Source organism: Stegostoma tigrinum, chromosome 17, assembly GCF_030684315.1.
Source record: "Stegostoma tigrinum isolate sSteTig4 chromosome 17, sSteTig4.hap1, whole genome shotgun sequence".
Classification (NCBI taxonomy): domain Eukaryota; kingdom Metazoa; phylum Chordata; class Chondrichthyes; order Orectolobiformes; family Stegostomatidae; genus Stegostoma; species Stegostoma tigrinum.
The window spans coordinates 48,069,738-48,091,906 of NC_081370.1; the positions used below are offsets into that span (position 1 = coordinate 48,069,738).

General features: G+C 40.2%; 1 protein-coding gene across 8 annotated transcripts in view; it reads right to left on the minus strand.

Annotated features, from left to right (window-relative positions):
- The window catches only part of LOC125459529 (leucine-rich repeat-containing protein 4C-like), a 966,049-nt gene that overhangs the window by 258,628 nt on the left and 685,252 nt on the right, over positions 1-22,169 (minus strand). Inside the window, exon 6 of one of the 8 annotated variants that reach the window (XM_059652142.1) lies at positions 11,327-11,401. The exons of the other annotated variants lie outside the window; for them this stretch is intronic. The gene's annotated coding sequence lies outside the window, so the exon portion shown is untranslated. The remainder of the gene's footprint in view (positions 1-11,326; positions 11,402-22,169) is intronic. 8 annotated transcript variants of the gene reach the window in all.

Here is a 22,169-nt window from a genome sequence, read left to right on the forward strand (position 1 = left end):
TTTTATACACCTCAATAAGGTCGTTCCTCATTCAGCTACATTCCAAGAAATAAGGGCCCATCCTGACCAACCTTTTCCTTATAACTGAGGCCTAGTAGTCTGGCAAAGTCCTCATAAATCACTTTGCACATTTTCCAAATGAATTATGTTTTTCCTATAACATGGTGATAAAACCTTCTTTACTCAGAGAGTGGCGGGCATATGGAATGTGCTGCCGGTAGTGGTAGTGGAGTCAGATACATTAGGGACATTTAAGTGCCACTTGGGCAGGGACACGGATGGTAGTAAAATGTAGGGTATGCAGGATAGCTTAATCTTAGCAGGATAATAGGTCGGCACAACATCATGGGCTGAAGGGAATGTACTGTGCTGTACTGTTCTATGTTCTAAAACTGTACACAATATTGCAAGCGCAGCCTCACTAATGGCTTATACAACTGTAACGTAACTTCCCAACTCCAAAACTCAATGCTTGGACTGATGAAGACCAGCATGTTAAATGCCTTCTTCACCACATTGTCCACCTGTGGCACTGCCTTCAATGAACTATATATTGGTACTGTTCTCCAACACTCCTCAGGACCTTACCATTTGCTGTAAAAGTCCTACTTTGGTTTGACTTTACAAAGTGCAACACCCCACACTTATCTGTATTGAAGTGAAAATAAACATTTATACAAGTTCTGTATAATGTCTGATGTATTGAAAGGGCAGATACCTCATGACTTTCGAAACATTTCATCAATATTTAGCTGCATTTGATGTTCTCTAGCATGTCAGAAACAGCCTATAATGAATGGAGGAAACATTGGCAAAAGCTCTTAAATTGTTTATTCTCACTTTACACCATGTTTTATCAATGATATGATCTATTTTACAGCTATACAAACTGAGCCGTATAGACTGAGATTTTATTGACTTTGCTGATATTGGACAGAAAGGTATAATTAATTATCATAAAGGAAGAAATAGAAATGAAATATTCATGGAACCTTTATCATGGGCACTGCACAGATATAAAACAAAGACTAATAAAAATATTGATAATTCAGGTTCATGTGTATATCCATTGTTTAGTAAAATTACGCAACTGACTTTTTAACTTTCTGGTTTGCTGTCTGTGAAAATTCTTCAATATGATTTGTTTCTTAGCCTGCTTGATCAAATCACTGCTGATAGGCAATGTTGAATAAACTCAGCATTAAGAAAGTCAGAATCTTTGCCATTAGTTCAAGAGGTGATGGTCCAAAACCCAATTTCCTGATATTTAGTGGAGGTTGACTCAACAAGTAGTATTTTTGTACAGTGAAGGTTTGGAATTGGATCTGAATCATTTGGATGCTCTGAAGATGGGACCCAAGTTCAACTGAACATTCAATATATGCTTGAAAATGTGACCTGAAACTGAACATAAAACTTCAATCAAATTCAACCAAAAACTGCCGATGCTGGAGATTTGAAACAAATACATTTTTGAAGAAGGGCCACTGAACTCAAAACATTAACTCTGTTCTCTCTCCAAAGTTATTTCCAGACCTGAAGAAGGGTTTCGACCTGAAATGTCACTCTTTCCTGCTCCTCTGATGCTGCTTGGCCTGCTGTGTTCATCCACCTTCACACCGTGTTACCTCATGCTTTCAGACCTGCCAAGTTTCTCTCTTAATATCTGTTTTTGTTTTTTGTAAAAAATTAATTTATAACTGAGTTACATGATATTGTTTAATAGAAAACTTAAATTGCAGAAATAACAGAATGCTAATGTTGATTGATTTATAATTGATAGTCGATATCACACACAGATTACATTTAAGTCAAAGGTACTAAATACTGACAAATGTTTTGCTTCTAGGTTTCCTAAATGACAAAGGAAAACTAATCTCTATGCAGACACTACTCATGAGGACGAACCTCTCCAATCCTCCAGTGAAAGAAATTACATTTTTGTAAATATGAAAAGAAGGAATGATAAATGCCTTCCTGCATATTTGCAGTGGAAAATAAGCACTGCAGAAATTGTGCTCATTAATGGTGATTAGCAAAAGGATTATAAAAATTGGATGATTTAATTGGCTGCAGATTGGGCTATAAGCTACTGATGCTGCATATTGCAAAAATGTCATTTAAAATGCAAAATGACTGTTGTTTTCATCCTTAAATTTACTAAATGCTCAAATCAATTTTCCTGCATGACTTTTACTCTGGTAAAGACTGACCTTGAACTTATGAAAGAAATTCATCAAGAATCTGTGGTTAGATAATCTATCTGTTCTCTATTACAGCTTTAAAAACATTCCAGTCGTGTGTTAGACCCATGTGGAGACGTTACACAGAGCAGTCTGAATATGGAACCTGCTACCACGTGGAATAATTCAACTAAACATTAAACTTACTTTTAAAGGCAGGTTAAGGGTGAGGGAGATATGACTAAGAAAGGTTGGCTGATTTAGTTATGCAATGTAAGGTAGATGGAGATTCATATGAAGCACAAATATTGGCAAAGGCCAGTATGAAAAATAGCCCAGTTCTTTGCGGTAATGATGACTTATGTCTCTATTTTGAAAATCAACCCAGTACTATCACAATCTATAATATATTGTGTCAGCTTTCTTCTCTATTTGTTTACATGAGGTTGTTTGCTTTGTTGCTTTTTGTCTGAAGGTCTGACAGTTCACAAAGTCAAAGACGCACCACAACTTAGTGAACATGGTGCTAGGCCCCTAGTTCCAGAAATCGAGTTTTCAGATTTCTGTTCACCAGGTGCTATTACAGTTTTAGGGCTGGATTACTGCAAAGTCAGGGAGACTGCGAAATTTAAAAAAAAATTCAAACAGGCTGCCATTGGAAAATAAACAAATGCATGAATCTTTGTGCTGAGTCGGGTAGGGTGACATTTGTTACCTTTCAAACAGCAGAAACTGTTTTAGAACATGTAGAATTTTTGAAGATAATTATAAATTCTTCCATTATTTCCACAGCTACATTGTTCAACATTCTGAGATACAGAACATCAGTTTCAAAGGATTTACCAACCTTCAAGCCTGTTCATGTCCCCAAAAAAATCTTCTTGTTAATTCTAACGTCCTTCAATTTTGCAACTATAATTCTGGAAGATTTTGCATCTTCCTCAATAAAGGCAAACACAATGTAATCACTAAGCTTCTTCGGCATTTCTCTGTTTTCCAACGTAAATTCTCTTAACTCTGCTCATAAGTAAAGCCCGCTTGTCTCATCCAAACACATCATTGTCATGTACTTATAGAAGCTTTTAAGGTCTTTTAATATTTCTTGCTGCTTAAGGTCTGAACTCAATGCTCAGCTTTTGTAGCCAGAGACATTTCCTGCAGTATATATGCTCCACTTGGCTGAGATGACCAGCCATATTGTAACTTTAAAAAAAAACTTTTTTCAATTAAATCATGCAGAATAACTTATTACATGCTCACCAATTAGCTTCTGCTCCAAAACCAAAGTGTGAATGAATTAATGGAGGCTGAAAAAATGTAGCAAAAGACAGAAGCATCTTCTTTTACCTCTTCACTGAACTCCCTCACTCACTAATCAGCCACCTTACACTCTAAGAACTAAAAGCAGTATGGACAAGCAATCTGTGGATCACAACTTGCTCTCTCTGAAAAGCAATTGGTTAAAGCTTCGAAATTAAGCAGAAGCTGGCTTCCTCATGAGCAAACTGTTGCAGTTCTCAGAGAACTTGTATACCCCTGTATTAATACTGGAATAAAATGCCATTTCTATTTATTTGAAAAAATAATTCTTAGTTATTTACAAAAGTAAAGAAAAAAGTTTGATTTCAGACAGACAAAAGTTAACCCTTAAATCTCACTCACCAGCTCTAAGGGCAGTAAACATCATATCAAATATTTGCCCAGTCCTGTAGCCCACAACTTTCAGATACATGATTGTTAGCACACCAATAAATGAAAACTTGATGTGGTTCATGAAAATGCCTGTAAAAAATCTGGGAAATCCTTTGTCCTTTAAATTATGCCGCTCGAACATTTCCATACCAATAAGTTCCGATGATCAATGACATTACATCCCCACTAAAATAACAGGCAAAAAATTAGTCTAAGCAATTGAAACATATATAGCATAATATTTACCCAATATTGTCAGATAAGGTCTGAAAAAATATAGTTTGTTTTACTTAATCCATGTCATTGCCAGTTATATGTGTAAATTATTCATCCACAAACTCCTACTATTGAAAACTGCTACTGCTGTCTTTAAATTTCAACATTAGTTACTTGGATAGACAGGATAGCTCTGTTAAGGTCTTCTGGCACATTTATCAGGCTTAATACTATCTGTTTGTTTGTACAGTTTGGCCAAAATATCCCCAAACTGAAAAAAAAAATGGATCGCCACTATGTTAATTAGCACTTTTCAAACAAATGAAACTGTTTTACCATGTGCCAACTATGACAAAAATCTTGCAACACACATCTTCCTAAGTCTATATTTATCACAGCTTGTTGTCACATTATGGGCTCAAAAAGATGGCATGGGGGAAAGCCTTCTGAGCCCAGGGCTCGTCCACTCTGTCCACTTTTCTGAGCATTTTCTTTCTGTCTCGTTTCTCTTCTTTTTTCTATTTTTATCTTTTATTTTACTTACCGCTTATTGAAGAGCTCAGTCGAGACAATGACTTTGGGGGAGAAAGGGTGGAGTGCAGACTCATGGCTGGCATCGGAGGTGAGTTTAGGTTCTTGTGGCATCTGTGCCCAGCCTTGGTTTATGGAGGTGGTGGCGGGGTTAGGTTTGGACCCAATATGAGACCCAGTGACATCAGCAGTGTCTGCATCAGCGAGATCCAGTGAGGATTCATAGTGGCAAGGGTGTCGATGGAGGCGAAATGGCTCTGAAGGATGGCAACTTTAGATCCAGCAGCGCAGAGAGGACTTGTGCCTGGCCACCAGGACCATGACAGAGCACTTACAAGAAAGACTGTGGAGTTGAACACCTTTTCTTTATTTCTTTATCTTTCTGCCTTTAAATTCCACATTTAGGTTTATTTTTTAAGATGGCGCTGAAGGGTGGTGAAACTGCACAAAATATTTCACTGAATTTTGTAACAAAATACATGTGACACAGATCAATCAAATAAAAAGTATGCCTTTTATCATTTGTAGAAATGATTTGGATGTGGTCATAGAAGGTATAGTTAGTAGGTTGAAGAAGACACTAAAATTTGAGGTGCAGTGGACAGCAAAGAACAAAGAACAAAGAAACCTACAGCACAGGAACAGGCCCTTCGGCCCTCCAAGCCTGCGCCAATCAAGATCCTCTGTCTAACTTGTCATCTATTTTCTAACGGTCTGTGTCCATTTGCTCCCTGCCCATCCATGTACCTGTCCAAATATATCTTAAAAGAAGCTAACGTGGCTGCGTCTACCACCTCCGCTGGCAACACGTTCCAGGCGCCCACCACCCTCTGTGTAAAGAACTTTCCACGCATATCTCCCTTAAACTTTCCTCCTCTCACTGTGAACTCATGACCCCTAGTAATTGAGTCCCCCACTCTGGGAGAAAGCTTTTTGCTATCCACCCTGCCTATACCCCTCATGATTTTGTAGACCTCAACCAGGTCCCCCATCAATCTCCGTCTTTCTAACGAAAACAATCCTAATCTATTCAACCTCTCCTCATAGCTAGCACCCTCCATACCAGGCAACATTCTGGTGAACCTCCTTTGCACCCTCTCCAAAGCATCCACATCCTTTTGGTAATGTGGCGACCAGAACTGCACACAGTACTCTAAATGTGGTCGAACCAAATTCCTATACAACTGCAACATGACTTGCCAACTCTTGTACTCAATACCCCGCCCAATGAAGGAAAGCATGCCATATGCCTTCTTGACCACCTGATTGATCTGCGTTGTCACCTTCAGGGAACAATGGACCTGAACACCCAGATCTCTCTGTTCATCAATTTTCCCTAGGACATTTCCATTTAGCGTATAGTTCGCCCTTGAATTTGATCTTCCAAAATGCATCATCTCGCATTTGCCCGGATTGAACTCCATTTGCCATTTATCTGCCCAACTCTCCAGTCTATCTATATTCTGCTGTAATTTCTGACAGTCCCCTTCACTATCAGCTACTCCACCAATCTTCATGTCATCAGCAAACTTGCTGATCAGACCACCTACACATTCCTCCAGATCATTTACATATATCACAAACAACAGTGGTCCCAGCACAGATCCCTGTGGAACACCACTGATTACAGGTCTCCAATTTGAGAAACTCCCTTCTACTACTACCCTCTGTCTCCTGTTGTCCAGCCAGTTTTTTAACCATCTAGCTAGCACACCCTGGACCCCATGTGACTTCATTTTCTCCATCAGCCTGCCATGGGGAACCTTATCAAATGCCTTACTGAAGTCCATGTATATGACATCTACAGTCTTTCCCTCATCAATCAACTTTGTCACGTCCTCAAAGAATTCTATTAAGTTGGTAAGACATGACCTTCCCTGTACAAAACCATGTTGCCTATCACTGATAAGCCCATTTTCTTCCAAATGGGAATAGAGCCTATCCCTCAGTATCTTCTCCAGTAGCTTCCCTACCACTGACGTCAGGCTCACCGGTCGATAAATACCTGGATTATCCTTGCTGCTCTTTTTAAACAAGTGGACAACATTAGCCAGTCTCCAGTCCTCTGGGACCTCACCCGTGTCTAAGGACACTGCAAAGATATCTGTTAGGGCCCCGGCTATTTCCTCTCTCACTGCCCTCTGTAACTTGGGATAGATCCCATCCGGATCTGGGGACTTGTCCACTTTAATGTCTTTTAGGATACCTAACACTTCCTCCTTCCTTATGTCAACTTGACCTAGACTTAGGAAACATCTATCCCTAACCTCAACATCCGTCATGTCCCTCTCCTTGGTGAATACCGATGCAAAGTACTCGTTAAGAATGTCACCCATTTTCTCTGACTCAGCGCATAACTTTCCTTGTTTGTCCTTAAGTGGGCCAATCCTTTCTCTAGTTACCCTCTTGCTCTTTATATATGAATAAAAGACTTTGGGATTTTCCTCAACCATGTTTGCCAGCAATATCTCATGTCCTCTCTTAGCCCTCTTAATCCCTTTTTTCAGATTCGCTCTACATTCCCGATATTCTTGCAAAGCTTCGTCTGTCTTCAGTCACCTAGACCTCATGTATGCTTCCTTTTTTCTCTTGGCTAGTCTCACAATTTCACCTGTCATCCATGGCTCTCTAATCTTGCCTTTTCTATTCCTCATTTTCACAGGGACATGTCTCTCCTACACGCTAATCAACCTCTCCTTAAAAGCCTCCCACATATCAAATGTGGATGTACCTTCAAACTGTTTCTCCCAATCTACTTTCCTCAGATCCTGCCGAATCTTGGTATAGTCGGCCTTCCCCCAGTTTAGTACTCTTCCTTTAGGACCACTCCTATCCTTGTCCATAAGTATCGTAAAACGTATGGCATTGTGGTCGCTATTTCCAAAGTAGTCCCCTACTGTAATATCAACCACCTGGCCGGGTTTATTCCCCAGTACCAGGCCCCGTATGGCCTCTTCCCGTGTCGGACTACGTACATACCGCTCTAGAAAACCGTCCTGGACACACCTTACAAATTCTGCTCCGTCTTGACCCCTAACACTGAGTGAATCCCAGTCAATGTTGGGAAAATTAAAATCTCCCATCACCACCACCCTGTTTCTCCAACACCTTTCCACTTTCTGTTCACATATTTGTACCTCTATCTCACGCTCGCTGTTGGGAGGCCTGTAGTACAGCCCCAGCATTGTTACTGCATCCTTCCTATTTCTGAGTTCTACCCATATTGCCTCACCGCTTGAGTCCTCCATGGGGCCCTCCTTCAGTGTGGCTGTGATATTGTCTTTGACCATCACTGCAACTCCTCCACCCCTTTTACCTCCCTCTCTATCCCGCCTGAAGCAACGATATCCTGGGACAACTAGTTGCTAGTCATGCCCTTCCCTCAACCAAGTCTCAGTAATAGCAATAACATCTTACCTCCAGGTACCGATCCAAGCCCTAAGCTCATCTGCCTTATCTACTACACTTCTCGCATTAAAACAAATGCACCTCAGACCACCTGTCCCTTTGTGTTCATCATCTGCTCCCCGACTACTATTCCCTTTAGTCACACTGACTACATTATCTAGTTCCCTACAGGCTTTCATTTCTACCTCTTTTCTGTCCAATATTTGGTTCCTATCCCCCTGCCACATTAGTTTAAACCCTCCCCCACAGCATTAGCAAAAGCACCCCCAAGGACATTGGTTCCAGTTCGATTCAGGTGCAGACCGTCCAATTTGTAATAGTCCCACCTCCCCCAGAACTGGTTCCAATGTCCCAAAAATCTGAACCCCTCCCTCCTACACCATCTCTCAAGCCACACGTTCATCCTGGCTATTCTTTCATTTCTGCACTGACTAGCAGGTGGCACTGGTAGCAATCCTGAGATTACAACCTTTGAGGTCCTACTTTTTAATTTGGCTCCTAACTCCCTAAATTCTGCTTGTAGGACCTCATCCCGTTTTCTGCCTATATCGTTGGTGCCTATATGCTCCACGACAACTGGCTGTTCGCCCTCCCCCTTCAGAATGTTCTGCAGCCAATCGGAGACATCCCTGAACCGTGCACCTGGGAGGCAACATATCATTCGGGAGTCCCGTTTTCGACCGCAGAACCGCCTATCTACTCCCCTTACAATTGAATCCCCAATGACTATCGCCCTTCCACTCTTTTTCCCGCCCTTCTGTACAGCAGAGCCAGCCATGGTGCTGTGAACCTGGCTACTGCTGCCTTCCTCTGGTGAGCCATCTCCCCCAACAGTATTCAAAATGGAATACCTGTTTTGTAGGGAGATGACCGCTGGGGACTCCTGCACTGCCTTCCTGCTCTTCCTCTGCCTTTTGGTCACCCAGCGAAGAAGGTTACTTTAGAGTTCAATGGGATCTTGATCAGATGGGCCATTGGACCGAGGAGTGGCAGATGGAGTTCAATTCAGATGAATGCGAGTTGCTGCATTTTGGAAAGGCAAATCACGGCCAGACCGGGGTGTATTGCTGAACAAAATGACATTGGAGTGCAGGTTCATAGCTCCTTGAAAGTGGAGTCCCAGATAGACAGGAAAGTGAAGAAGGCATTTGAAATGCTTACCTTTATTGGTCAGTGCATTGAGCATAGGGGCTGGGAGGGCATGTTGCTGCTGTATAGGACATTGGTTAGGTCACTCTTGGAATACTGCGTTCAATTCTGGTCTCCCTGCTGTAGGAAGGATGATGTGAAACTTGAAAGGTTCTGAGATGCTTACAAGGATATTGCTGGGGTTGGAGGGTTTGAGCTATATGGAGATGCTGCATAGGCTGAGGCTATTTCCCGTGGATTGTCAGAGACTGAGGGTTGGCCTTACAGAGGTTTATAAAATTATGAGGGGCGTGGATAGGATGAATAGCCAAAGTCTTCTTCCCCAGGGTAGGGGTGTCCAAAACTGGAAGGCATACAGTTTAAGATGAGAGAGGAATGATTTAAAAGGGACAAAAAGGGAAACTTTTTCATTCCGAGGGTGGTGTGTGTGAAAGAGCTGCCGGAAGAAGTGGTGGAGGCTGGTACAGTTATCGCATTTAAAAGGCATTTGGATGGGTACATAAATAGAAAGTGTTTAGAGGGATATAGGCCAAATGCTGGCAAATGGGACTAGATTGATTTAGGGTATCTGGTTGACATGGGCAAGTTGGAGCAAAGGGTCTGATTCCATGCTGTATAGCTTTATGACTCTATGATTCTATCAGAAGTGATTTATTCTCATTGTGCCAAACCCAACAAGTTTATTGGCAACTTGGTGCATTCATTTTCGTGGATTTATGATGAAAATTTCAGACAGCATGTGGAAGTGGTTCATTATCTTGATACCGATAAGTGCAGTGACATAGCAAAGGGACAAGAATGATGAGAACCAATGAAAATTAAGTAACTTCTTCCTTTCAAGGAATAAAATTCACTTAGGTACAGATATAATGGACACAACTTGGAATATGCATATGTTTCACCGACTTCCCTGAGAACAGAAGTTATCAAAACAGTGAATAAATTGAGCAGACTTGGGGAATGAAATAAGTCCAGCCTGATGAGATGAACATTGCAGCTCTTCCTTCTCACTCATTAGGCCCATGGCAAAGGCAGTTTACAGTTTTAAACTCTCTTTTAGCGGCTGTTAGATCACTGCATAAACTGATTACAATTCAGGACTAATTTAAATAACTGGCAAATCTTTGAACTTTGCAGTACAAAAAGACAACATTCTGTTGTTCCTAAATTTAATCCGTGGTGTACCTCATAACAGCATATGATGGTGGGACTCTGAGTGGTAAATGTAGATTTCACTTGGCTAAATTTTTCAACTTTTTTTTGTGGTGCTATCCATAGGAGGCCCTTGTTATCTAGGAATTGTGAAGTCATTAACCAGTTAATCAGACTGAAGGATTCCCATGGTCAGCAAATCAGGAAGTAAGGAGAAACAAAAACTAAACTTTAAAAATACTCAATGGGTCAGCAAACGTCGAATGAAACAATGAAATCACTGAAACAATGAAAGATCAATGACCTGAAATACTAATTTTGTTTCTAAGCACAGATCCTGTCTTACTTATTGCCCATTATCAGCATTCCTTGTTATTGTTTCCAAACTTCCGGCAACTGCAGTATTGTATTAGTGCAAAAAGTAAGTAGTGCTGACGACTGTTCACTTTTAATCATATTAACAAAGACTGGGACATACACATGGGATTAAAATAGAGTTAAAATATCCTAAACATATATAAAAGCTATTATTTGACAAATCTATGGAATTGTTTCCATTGAATGGGGAAATTTGACGTTCCATGCTTATAAAATCAATGGTTCAAGAGCAGAAAGATTACTCAACAATAATTAGAACATAGAACATAGACAAATAGAACATAGAAAAGTACAGCACAGTACAGGCCCTTCGGCCCATGATGTTGTGCCGTGGAATAATCCTAATCCAAAATTAAAATAACCTAATCTACATTCCCCTCAATTCACTGCTGTCCATGTGTATGTCCAGCAGTCGCTTAAATGTCACTAATCTCCGATTCTACGACTACCACTGGCAGAGTATTCCATGCGCTCACAACTCTCTGGACGAAGAACCTCCCTCTGACGTCTCCTCTATACCTCCCTCCTAACACCTTAAAACTATGACCCCTGGTGGCAGTCAATCCTGCCCTGGGGAAAAGTCTCTGGCTATTGACTCTATCCATGCCTCTCATTACCTTGTACACCTCGATCAGGTCACCTCTCTTCCTCCTTCTCCCCAGAGAGAAAAGTCTGAGCTCAGTCAACCTCTCCTTGTAAGACAAATAGAACATAGAATTACAACTTCTCGCAGTGTAAAAATTCAATTACATCTTGTTCAACAAGATGCAGCATTTTCATTGTTACTTTTTAACGATGGTAAGCGAATTAAAAAGGAGAAATTCACATCAAAGCACTCACTTTTTGTACTGATTCTTCAAAAACTTCGATGTCTCACCTGTGAATGATTGCATTATCACTGACAGCAACTTCCAGCTTTTGTGTTTATCTACTTCCAGCACTTGCTTTAGTTTCACACTGTAATAGTGATGATCAGTGACTGTTAAATCATCATTTCAAGTATGAACTCTACAAGCCACTAACCTCATGTTGCTGTTTTGGACTTCACTGAGAAAAGTAAAATTTGAATTTTTTTGTTTTTTTTTTCTAGTCCAGGCTGTACAATTGTGATGTGTTGCAATTATGAGATTTATAAAAGATATATTTTGGGACTATTTTTCAAAGTAAAATCAGAAGTGCAGTTTGACGTTCTGAAGTCTTCTGACAGCAAGCCTGGCTGGTTTGATTGTTTGAGATTAATAAGGGCCTGTAGTGCACTATTGGGAAGAAATACAATATATGCAATAGCAGTGGAGTGTGTGCTGACAATGGTTAAACTGAGTCTCTAAAGACTGGAAATTATTCAGGATGTTGGGAGGGAAACACTTGTGCTTTCAGATGTCCAAGATAAAAGACAGTCAGAGCTCTTGAGTATATCTATGATCAGCATTTCTACCTGGATATATGACCCATGTGATTCACATTGTTATGGATTTGGCTTTTGAGAGTGAGAAGGTCAAAATTATTCCTGCATACACATACAGACAGGGTCTGTTGAGGCCCAGGAAAAGATGGCTGTTATAAGCTGCGACATTCTGTTTATTTTACAAGAATTTCAGTGAGAATTTGTACTCAAATTGAATACATCATATTCATGAGGAAATGTAATGAGGCTGGAAAATTTACCTGCACCACGGTAGAGGAAGAATCTCTTGTGGGTGGGGGAAGAAACTACACACTGTGATAGATAGTTCAGTCTTTAAAGTTCCCAGTTCAAGAATGTAAAAGAAAAGCCTCGGGGCTTAAGAATAACTTTGGATTGGTTTCCAGAAAATTAAATGTTTACTTAAAATACAGTGTTGCCTATTGTTATTTTGAGGTTTTTTATGGTTAGAAGTTATGGCCAATGTTTGACAGATCTTATGACAAACTATAAGTTGCCGACAGGAATAGTGTTATTTGGTAGTACTTTTAATCAATCTGTTACAGTAAACATCTCAAAATGTGAAATGTTGTCACGTTATCCAAGTAATTATTAACTGAAGGTTCATATTCATTTTATAACAGTTATTACCTCTGCAAGAAATATAATATAAGTATCATCAAAACAATGCCACACATCCTATTTTATCATTCATAACACATCGGGTCACAGTTACGTTTCTTTGAATAATTTAATAGGAAAATCTTTTGGGTGAAAAGGTCAATATTATGCCTATAGTTACATAGAACGTAGAACATTACAGCACAGTACAGGCCCTTCGGCCCTCAATGTTGTGCCGACCTGTCAATCCGATCTCAAGCCCATCTAACCTACACGATTCCATGTACGTCCATATGCTTATCCAATGACGACTTAAATGTACCTAAAGTTGGCGAATCTACTACCGTTGCAGGCAAAGCGTTCCATTCCCTTACTACTCTCTGAGTAAAGAAACTACCTCTGACATCTGTCCTATATCTTTCACCCCTCAATTTAAAGCTATGCTCCCTCGTGCTCGCTGTCACCATCCTAGGAAAAAGGCTCTCCCTATCCACCCTATCAAACCCTCTGATTATTTTATATGTTTCAATTAAGTCACCTCTCAACCTGCTTCTCACTAATGAAAACAGCCTCAAGTCCCTCAGCCTTTCCTCATAAGACCTTCCCTCCATACCAGGCAACATCCTAGTAAATCTCCTCTGCACCCTTTCCAAAGCTTCCACATCCTTCTTATAATGCAGTGACCAGAACTGTACACAATACTCCAAGTGCGGCCGCACCAGAGTTTTGTACAGCTTCACGATAACCTCTTGGTTCCGGAACTCGATCCCTCTTTTAATAAAAGCTAAAACACTGTATGCCTTCTTAACAGCCCTATCAACCTGGGTGGCAACTTTCAAGGATCTGTGTACATGGGCACCGAGATCTCTCTGCTCATCTACACTGCTGAGAATCTTACCATTAGCCCAGTACTTGGCCTTCTGGCTACTCCAACCAAAGTGCATCACCTCACACATGTCTGCATTAAACTCCATTTGCCACCTCTCAGCCCAGCTCTGCAGCTTATCTATGTCTCTCTGCAACCTACAACATCCTTCGTCACTATCCACAACTCCACCCACCCTAGTGTCGTCTGCAAATTTACTAACCCATCCTTCTACACCCTCATCCAGGTCATTTATAAAAATGACAAACAGCAGTGGACCCAACACCGACCCTTGCGGTACACCACTAGTAAATGGTCTCCAGGATTAACATTTCCCATCAACTACCACACTCCGTCTTCTTTCAGCAAGCCAATTTCTGATCCAAACTGCTATATCTGCCACAATTCCATTCTTCCGCATTTTGTACAATAGCCTACTGTGGGGCACCTTATCGAACGCCTTGCTGAAATCCATATACACCACATCAACCGGTTTACTCTCATCTACCTGTTTGGTCACCTTCTCAAAGAACTCAATAAGGTTTGTGAGGCACGACCTTCCTTTCACAAAACCGTGCTGACTATCCCAAATCAATTTATTCTTTTCTAGATGATTATAAATCCTATCCCTTATAACCTTTTCCAACACTTTACCAACAACTGAGGTAAGGCTCACTGGTCTATAATTACCAGAGTTGTCTCTACTCCCCTTCTTGAACAGGGGAACCACATTTGCTATCCTCCAGTCGTCTGGCACTATTCCTGTAGACAATGACAAGTTAAAGCTCAATGCCAAAGGCTCGACAATCTCCTCCCTGGCTTCCCAGAGGATCCGAGGATAAATCCCATCCGGCCCAGGGGACTTACCTATCTTCACCCTCTGTAGGATTTCTAATACCTCTTCCTTGTGAATCTCAATCCCACCTAGTCTAGTAGCCTGTATCTCAGTATTCTCCTCGACAACATTGTCGTTTTCTAGAGTGAATACTGTTGAAAAATATTCATTTAGCGAGTGAATACTGTTGAAAAATATTCATAATATTCATAATCTTCATTTTTCTTTTACTTTTTTGGACCATTATGCCAAATTAGATCATCTTAATGGGTAAATCTCACCATCCTATACATTAAAAATGATTTTTTTACCCATAAATAATAGTAGGTTTCCAGAACATACCTGGAAGGTGAAGAAACATTGGATTGAATTTTATGGCAGATTTTAAGGCATCAAATAAAGATCCCAAGCCCACATTTACCAACAGTGTGATCAGCTCAACAACTTCAGCCCCCCATGTAAGGATGATGTGTAGGTCGCTGATACTGCTGGTTCAATTCTAAGGCCAGTAACTCTGAAATGTTGGCACTGGATGAGGAAAACACTGCTGAATAAAGAAAAAAGACTTTGGGGGGGGGGGGTAAATATTATTTTACATGCATGATGGCTATGAGCAAAACATCCTGTTGATCGGAACAGAAGCCAATCAAGACGGTCCATGGGACTGCAACTTTTCTCTTTCGAGACCACTGTCCTGTTATTGAGAGATAGCTCCACTGGTACACTGGGCTTTTTGCAAAATGCCATCTTCTGCTGTAATACCCTGCCTATCCTCCACCCCCTCTTGATGGTCTCAATTAATTGCACAAATTGTCTGTTACCTCAGTGGAATGGGTGTAACAATCTATACTGGGTCCACCGCTTGCCTGCTGCAGGGAAATGTCCTCCCACAAAAGTCTGTGCCGGGCAAGGGAACTTTGCCTGACCCCTTGACTCCACTTCTGTTATTTAAGAGGCCAGTAAAATTCAGTCTGTGGTTTACTAATCATTTCAACAATCAGTTTAATCACTTGCCTTCATGAATTCTCACTCCAGTTTATGAGAGTGATGAATAATTAAATCAGCTCTTACTGCAAATTTAAAATAAAAAGCAAAATTACGTTACAATGTATGAACAATCTGTTTCGTAGGAGTCATTTACAATAGTTATATGATTACAGCAGACAATCTTCCATTAACTCCTCTGCTGGAGAAAATGTTGAACTAATGTAATTTTAAAACAATGTAACCTTTAGTCAATAACTAGTAGTGTTTTTTTTAAACTTTATTTCGGGCTTCATTGACTAGAAACCATTACTTTGAATTCCAAACACACATCCTATTTTGCAGGATTTTCCATTTAAACATACTCCAGCAATTCAGACAAAATTAGTCTTTTGTGCCTTGAAAAGTGCAACAAGAGCAGGCTGGAATAGGATAGCAGGCCATCTAAACACAACAGAGAACTGACAGAAAGAAACAAAAGCTCACTTTTATAAAAGAATGTTCTACAAATTCTGTTCTTCTAAGATACTTAGCCAATTAACTATTCTTGAAGTGTACTCACTGTTACATTTGAGAAAATACAACAACCAATATGCACACAGCAAGGCCTCACAAACGTCAAGGAAGTGAACACCAGATAATCAGTTTTAGTAATATAGTTTGAGAGAAAGGCGTAGTCCAAGGACTTCGCAGAGTGCACTGCTGTACCCCATGAAGTTAGAATCACAGGTTCGTTTATGTCCATTTTAGAGGGCAAAATAGACCCTAGTTTCCTGTTTCATCCGAATTAGAAACCTCCTCAAATTTATGCTCAAGTCAGTAGAATGGAAGTTTTCTAACATGGGCATGTAAGTGGTCCCTACCGAACCATGGCAGATAAAACTGAGAGTCATGCGTGAACTGAAACAATCCCACAATATATGTGGGATAACAAAATGTGGAGCTGGAGGAACACAGCATGTCAGGCAATATCAGAGGAACAGGAAAACTGACATTTCGAGTCTGAACCCTTCTTTACTGAATGTCAGCTTTCCTGCTCCTCTAATGCTGCCTGGCCTGCTGTGTTCCTCCAGCTCCACACTTCATTATATCTGACTCCAGCATCTGCAGTTCTTGCTATCTCATAATATATGTGTTTCAATTATCGGTCTCCCTGGCTTTTAAATCAATTACTTATGGCAAAGCCAGCAAATTTCTTTGATAAGATCATGAGTACCATCATGTTGACAGGAATTCTTTTCAGTGTTGGTAGAGTTGGTATTTGTGTATAAACTTAACAGGCTGTACAATTTTGTTGCAAAAAGGTTTTGAATAGAATGCAAAAAGAAGCATAATTGCTTCCATTCATCTAACAATTCAATATAACAAATGAAAAGGGAAACGCTAATCTTGTTAGACAAAAACTCTGAAGGATGATATCCATGTGTCTGTTACACATCACTAGTGTTTCTTGATAAGATATTGACTGCTCAATATAATATCCCAGTCAACCCTTGAAACATAAGCTCAACCAATCAGTTTAACCTGGCTGAATTGCAAATCTAATTAACATTGGAAGCACATCAGATATTTGTGCATTCTGTTAAGTACTGTAAGACATGTTGTCTTGGGCAAAACAGTGATCTGGCCAATAAAAGTCAGGGCTGTTTGAATTCCACTAGCCTCTGACCCTAGACATCATTGATTAAGAAGTATTTCACAAATCCTTTTCAATGCTCTGGGCCAGTTAAAAAGCCAAAATAACAATACAATCTTTTGTTATAGGGATTTTCTTACGCAGGATGTGGCAGGAGGTCAGCCTGTGTTCTCAATGATGAATGAACAGCTTTTACCAATTTATCTTGCATACAACTGTCAATAAGTCTTGAAGGGCTTGTCAAAGGAGTCTTCTCACAAAACTATTGAAAGTATTGAGTTGGTAGGGTATGATCTGTGAAGGGAGAAGCAGAGCTAAGAGTAGAATCTTCCCTTCACATGAAGTAACATGGAAGGTGGTGGGAGGGGACAACAATTAGGTGTGTTGGTGTCAATGAGGTACCCACTTCCTGCTGAGTTGCAGGGGACTACTTGGATCTCTTTCAATTTTAGGGTGATCAAAGCCGCTGCAAGCCAGCCCCCAGCTTTGATTCCAATACTGTTCTCCCCACAGCTCCCATAATGTGACCAGACTCAGCAAAATCTTGTCCAGGACTCCCGAATGTCAGTGCTGCTCTACCTCAGACTTAGAAGTGGCACTCCTGCTCATAATAATTGCTAGCGTCTAGCTGTCCGGCATTCTCAAGTGGGGCAGGTCATCATTGTCTCAAAAATTAATCTGAAGTCCCTACCAGGTGACCATTTAGCTGCCTAATGTATGAATCTATTATTATACTCACAAAATGTCATGACTGCTCCACTTAATTAAGATCTAAGTTTAACCAGTTTGGTGATGTAGCCAATCATATCGGTCACAGATGGTGTTAGATTCAATATTAATAGGAATTCAGCCAAATAATTGGTTTACTGGCAAAAGAGGCTTACTCAAATAATGATTCAACTATCGGACAAATAGTTTGGATTCTGAGAATATATTCCTCCTAAGAAATCAGTGTATACATACAGACATGCACACATACACCTATGCAAATCTGAGGAGGAAAAAAACTTTGCAGAGTGATAACTTGAAAATACTCCAATCAAGTATTGGTTAAACTCATGGGAAAAGAATACAAGACCATCAGACCATAAGACATGGGAGTGGAAGCAAGGCCATTTGGCCCATCAAGTCCACTCCGCCATTTAAATCATGGCTGATGGGCATTTCAAATCCACTCCCCTGCACTCTTCCCGTAGCCCTTGAATCCTTGTGAGATCAAGAATTTGCCGATCTCTGCCTTGAAGGCATCCAACGTCCCGGCCTCCACTGCACTCTGTGGCAATGAATTCCACAAGCCCACCACTCTCTGGCTGAAGGAATGTCATCTCTTTTCAGTTTTAAATTTACCCCCTCTAATTTTAAGGTATTTTGCATACACAAGCTGTCAGAATTAGGGTGTCTTCCAAATACAGTTATAGCATCATACAGCATAGAAACAGTTCCTTTGGTCAACATGTTTTTACCAAACAACAAGCACCAGTCTTTATTGTTGCACGAGAACCTGTCTCCACCACCCTCCTGGCCAGCACGTTTTACATTTCTACCACCCCTGGATGAAAAATATTTTGATCAGACCTGCTCCAAACCACTTACTCCTCACCCTAAGCCTATGCCCTCTGATCTTAGACATGTCCATTGTGGGGAAAAGGTTCCCACAATCTAACTTATTTATCCTCTCATCATTTTGTACACTTAATCAGATCTCCCTCAGCCTCCCCCATTTCGGGAGAACAAACCCAGCCTATCTGCTCTCTCCTATGCAGTTGTAGGTGACTATATTCCTTTTGCTTCAGGTGTTGAGGTAGGTTCGAAGAAGATCATTTCAAGAACTCCTCCTGGTTGGAAATAATGGCTTTCAGTTACACACCTTAGTGAGAGGTGTTGCAAAGAATGAGAAAGGGAGAAATAATCTGTTGCTCTTCCAGCAGGCTAAATTTTCTCACTGAGTTCAACAATATAATCCAATTGTTTTATTTCACTCATAAATTGGACTAAGTGACCTCTGAAAGTTCTCCAGAATATATGACTCCAGCAGAGCTCCCTGCTCTTTGCAGGTGCAACAGTGTTGTCGTTGTCGTCAGTGCCTTTCTGAGTTTAAAGATCAACATACAGTAATATTGATCCACATGACCTTTCAGGAAATGATATTTGTATCACATCTCATCATGACAATATATTTATTCCCTATGAATAACTGTTTAAAGTAGGTTTGGGATAGCTTTAAATATAACACAGAACAGAGATGTAAAAGTGAAAATGCATGAAACAGCATTAACCCTGAAGCTTCTTGGAGATTGCACTTGGTGTACTTATATATTTACTCCAGGTATTGCACATTTATTTTCATTCATGTCATCAATTTCCTTGCACAGGCTTTAGAGTTATTACAAAATGAAGAATTCTTCTGTGAAGGTTGCATTATGCATATTTGTTTTTTAATCAACTTGAACAGACAAAGCACAATGCCTGGGCAGGTGGGACCAAATGAGGACCTTCTAGCTTAGAGGTAGGGATATTACCATTATGTCACATTAATCCATGTTTCCAGAATAATGTGTTTTTTTAAACAAAGAATACTTACAATATTTTTTATCACAGAAACATAGAAAATAGCATCCAGAGTACACCTTTTGACCCTTCAAGTCTGTCTGCCTTTCAATATGATCATAGGGAGGTGATAGCTTGGTGGTATTATCATTAGATTATTAATCCAGACATCCTGGTAATGCTCTGGAGACCTGGGTTTGAATCATCACCAAATGGTGGAATTTGGATTTAATAAATATCTGGAATTAGGGTCTAATGATGATCCTGGGTCGGTGATGACCTGAGCACCTTTCAATATTTACCCTATCTACTCTTGTTAGAATTTTCAGTTCAAGTCTCGATGAGATACCCCTCATTCTTCTAAAATCCAGTCAATCAAATTCTAATCGATCCAGTTTCCAATCCGATCGGATTTTCATTCATAATCATCCAGCAGTCATAAATTGTAAGTGATGTATATGAGGCAGTGCACAAGTCAGAAAATGTTCCATCATAAGTTTCAAGATACTACCAATACTGATTGACTGATTTATTGTCACGTGTACCAGAGTACAGTGAAAAGCTTTGTTTATAAGCAGTGCAGGCAGACCACAGTAAGCAAGGATGTACAGATCAAACATTGTAAAATAAAGCTTAGACAGAGGTATACTGTTTAAATTGCACAGGGCGTGCACTAGGCCAAATCAATGTTAGCAAGATCAGCATTACTTGAGGCTAGAGAGTCCATTCATCAGTCTACTAATGATCGGGAATGCAATCGACAAACATAACTAAGATGATGAGTGAGTAGAATTTTTCACAATGTCTGCAAAAATTAACTTCCATGCAAATTATTTGTGAGTGTAAAACATTACCTTTCCAAGTGGCAAAATGACGATTGAATTCAGGCATCAATAAGCATTGCAGAAACTGATAGCGAACCCTGCTGTTTCCATTATAGATTTTCACATGACTTGAGCTGTAAATGTTATGATTTGGGCTCTCTCCAGATAGTTCTTTCTTTTAATCTGTGTTTAATATATAAGTAATTTTCCTAAGCAAGCTTGCACTTGCTGCAGAACACAATGTTGAGATTAGCAGACTACAGACATTGTTAATTTTTCTCTGCCAAAGTTACTCTTGGGAGCAGGAGAAGACCCTGACTAAATTGTTATGAAATAAAAATTTCAGTTAACTTTGACTTCCACATTATGTTCAAAGTTTGGAATCAACTCAATTATGTTTTGCCTTAAACTGAACTTACTACTTTCCCCTCCATGGCCCACAAACATTGATTACTATTTACCATCATGGATGAGTAACTCGCTATGGGCAGACAATGATTTATTCACTCTTCAAAAGGGCTGACAGGGTTATCAGCTGAACGTTCACATTGTTGGGAATCTAGACAATTTATGTCCTTAATCCATCCCAATGGGAGAATTTTTTGGCTTACGTGAAGAAACACTCTTCCTAGCCTTGGGGGAGGGTACAGGGCAGCACTTTATGAATCACAGGACAGAATTGAACAAACCATGCTAACACACCAGTTTAAAATCAACTTATTAAACTTGGGAGGAAGTCTAGGACAGAATAAGGCCGAGAACTTTGGCCGCGTTTAAAATCTAAGCAGGTCTGAAAGCTGGGTTGGCATGGGGCACAGATCAAGGCTGGAATCCAGAGCAAGGCTGGATCCCAGGGCAGTGCTGAGAACCAGGGACAAGGTCAAGATTCTGGGGCAGGGTCAAGAACAGGGGGCAGGGCCAGGAGCACAGGTCAGGATTGAAATCAATCACAACAAGCAAACATCACTGACGTGATGAACAAGTGGAGTTTTTTTAGTGTGACATTTTTGCAAGAATTGACTTCCATTCAAGTTATCAGCAGGACTAAAACATAATTGTGCCATGTGAAAGGGAAAAATAGGCAGTGTGGGTTTATTGGTAATGACAAAGTACTGGCTGCAGCTAGGCAAATATGCAATGATATGATTAGATAATATAATCATGAGTAATAGTTTGAACGTAAGTGAATAGTATTGTCATGTGTATCAGTTTGAACATGATAGATATCATTGTCAGATGCATTAACTTGGAATGTGAACTGTGCGCACAAGGTTGGGTAGAACTGGGATGAGTAAAATGTAGCCTTTTGAGTGGAAATTATTAGTTGTAGGATTATTTAGTCAGAAGTTTGTTAACTGTGAATATAGTACAAAATTTTTGCTCTGGCAATAAAATGTGAGTTGTACGCCAAATTTTTGATGCGTATATTTCCCAAGCATGCATGAATAAGTGTTTAATAAAGAAACCTGAGTCTTGTCTGGTCTCAGCTCACTCTCGCAACATGTGACAAAATGATCGTATAATTCAGGCATCAATGGGCATTGCCGCAAGTGATAACAAGCCTGCTGTTCCCTTTATTGCCTTTCATATGTAACTAAAACTGGTCCCATGGTGACCATGTGATTACTGTCAACTGTCTTAAAAACCCAATTGACGCATGAATGTCCATGAAGGAAGGAAATCCATCATCCTGACCTTGTCTGGTCTGCATGTGATTTCAGGCCGATTCCAGACCCTCAATAATGT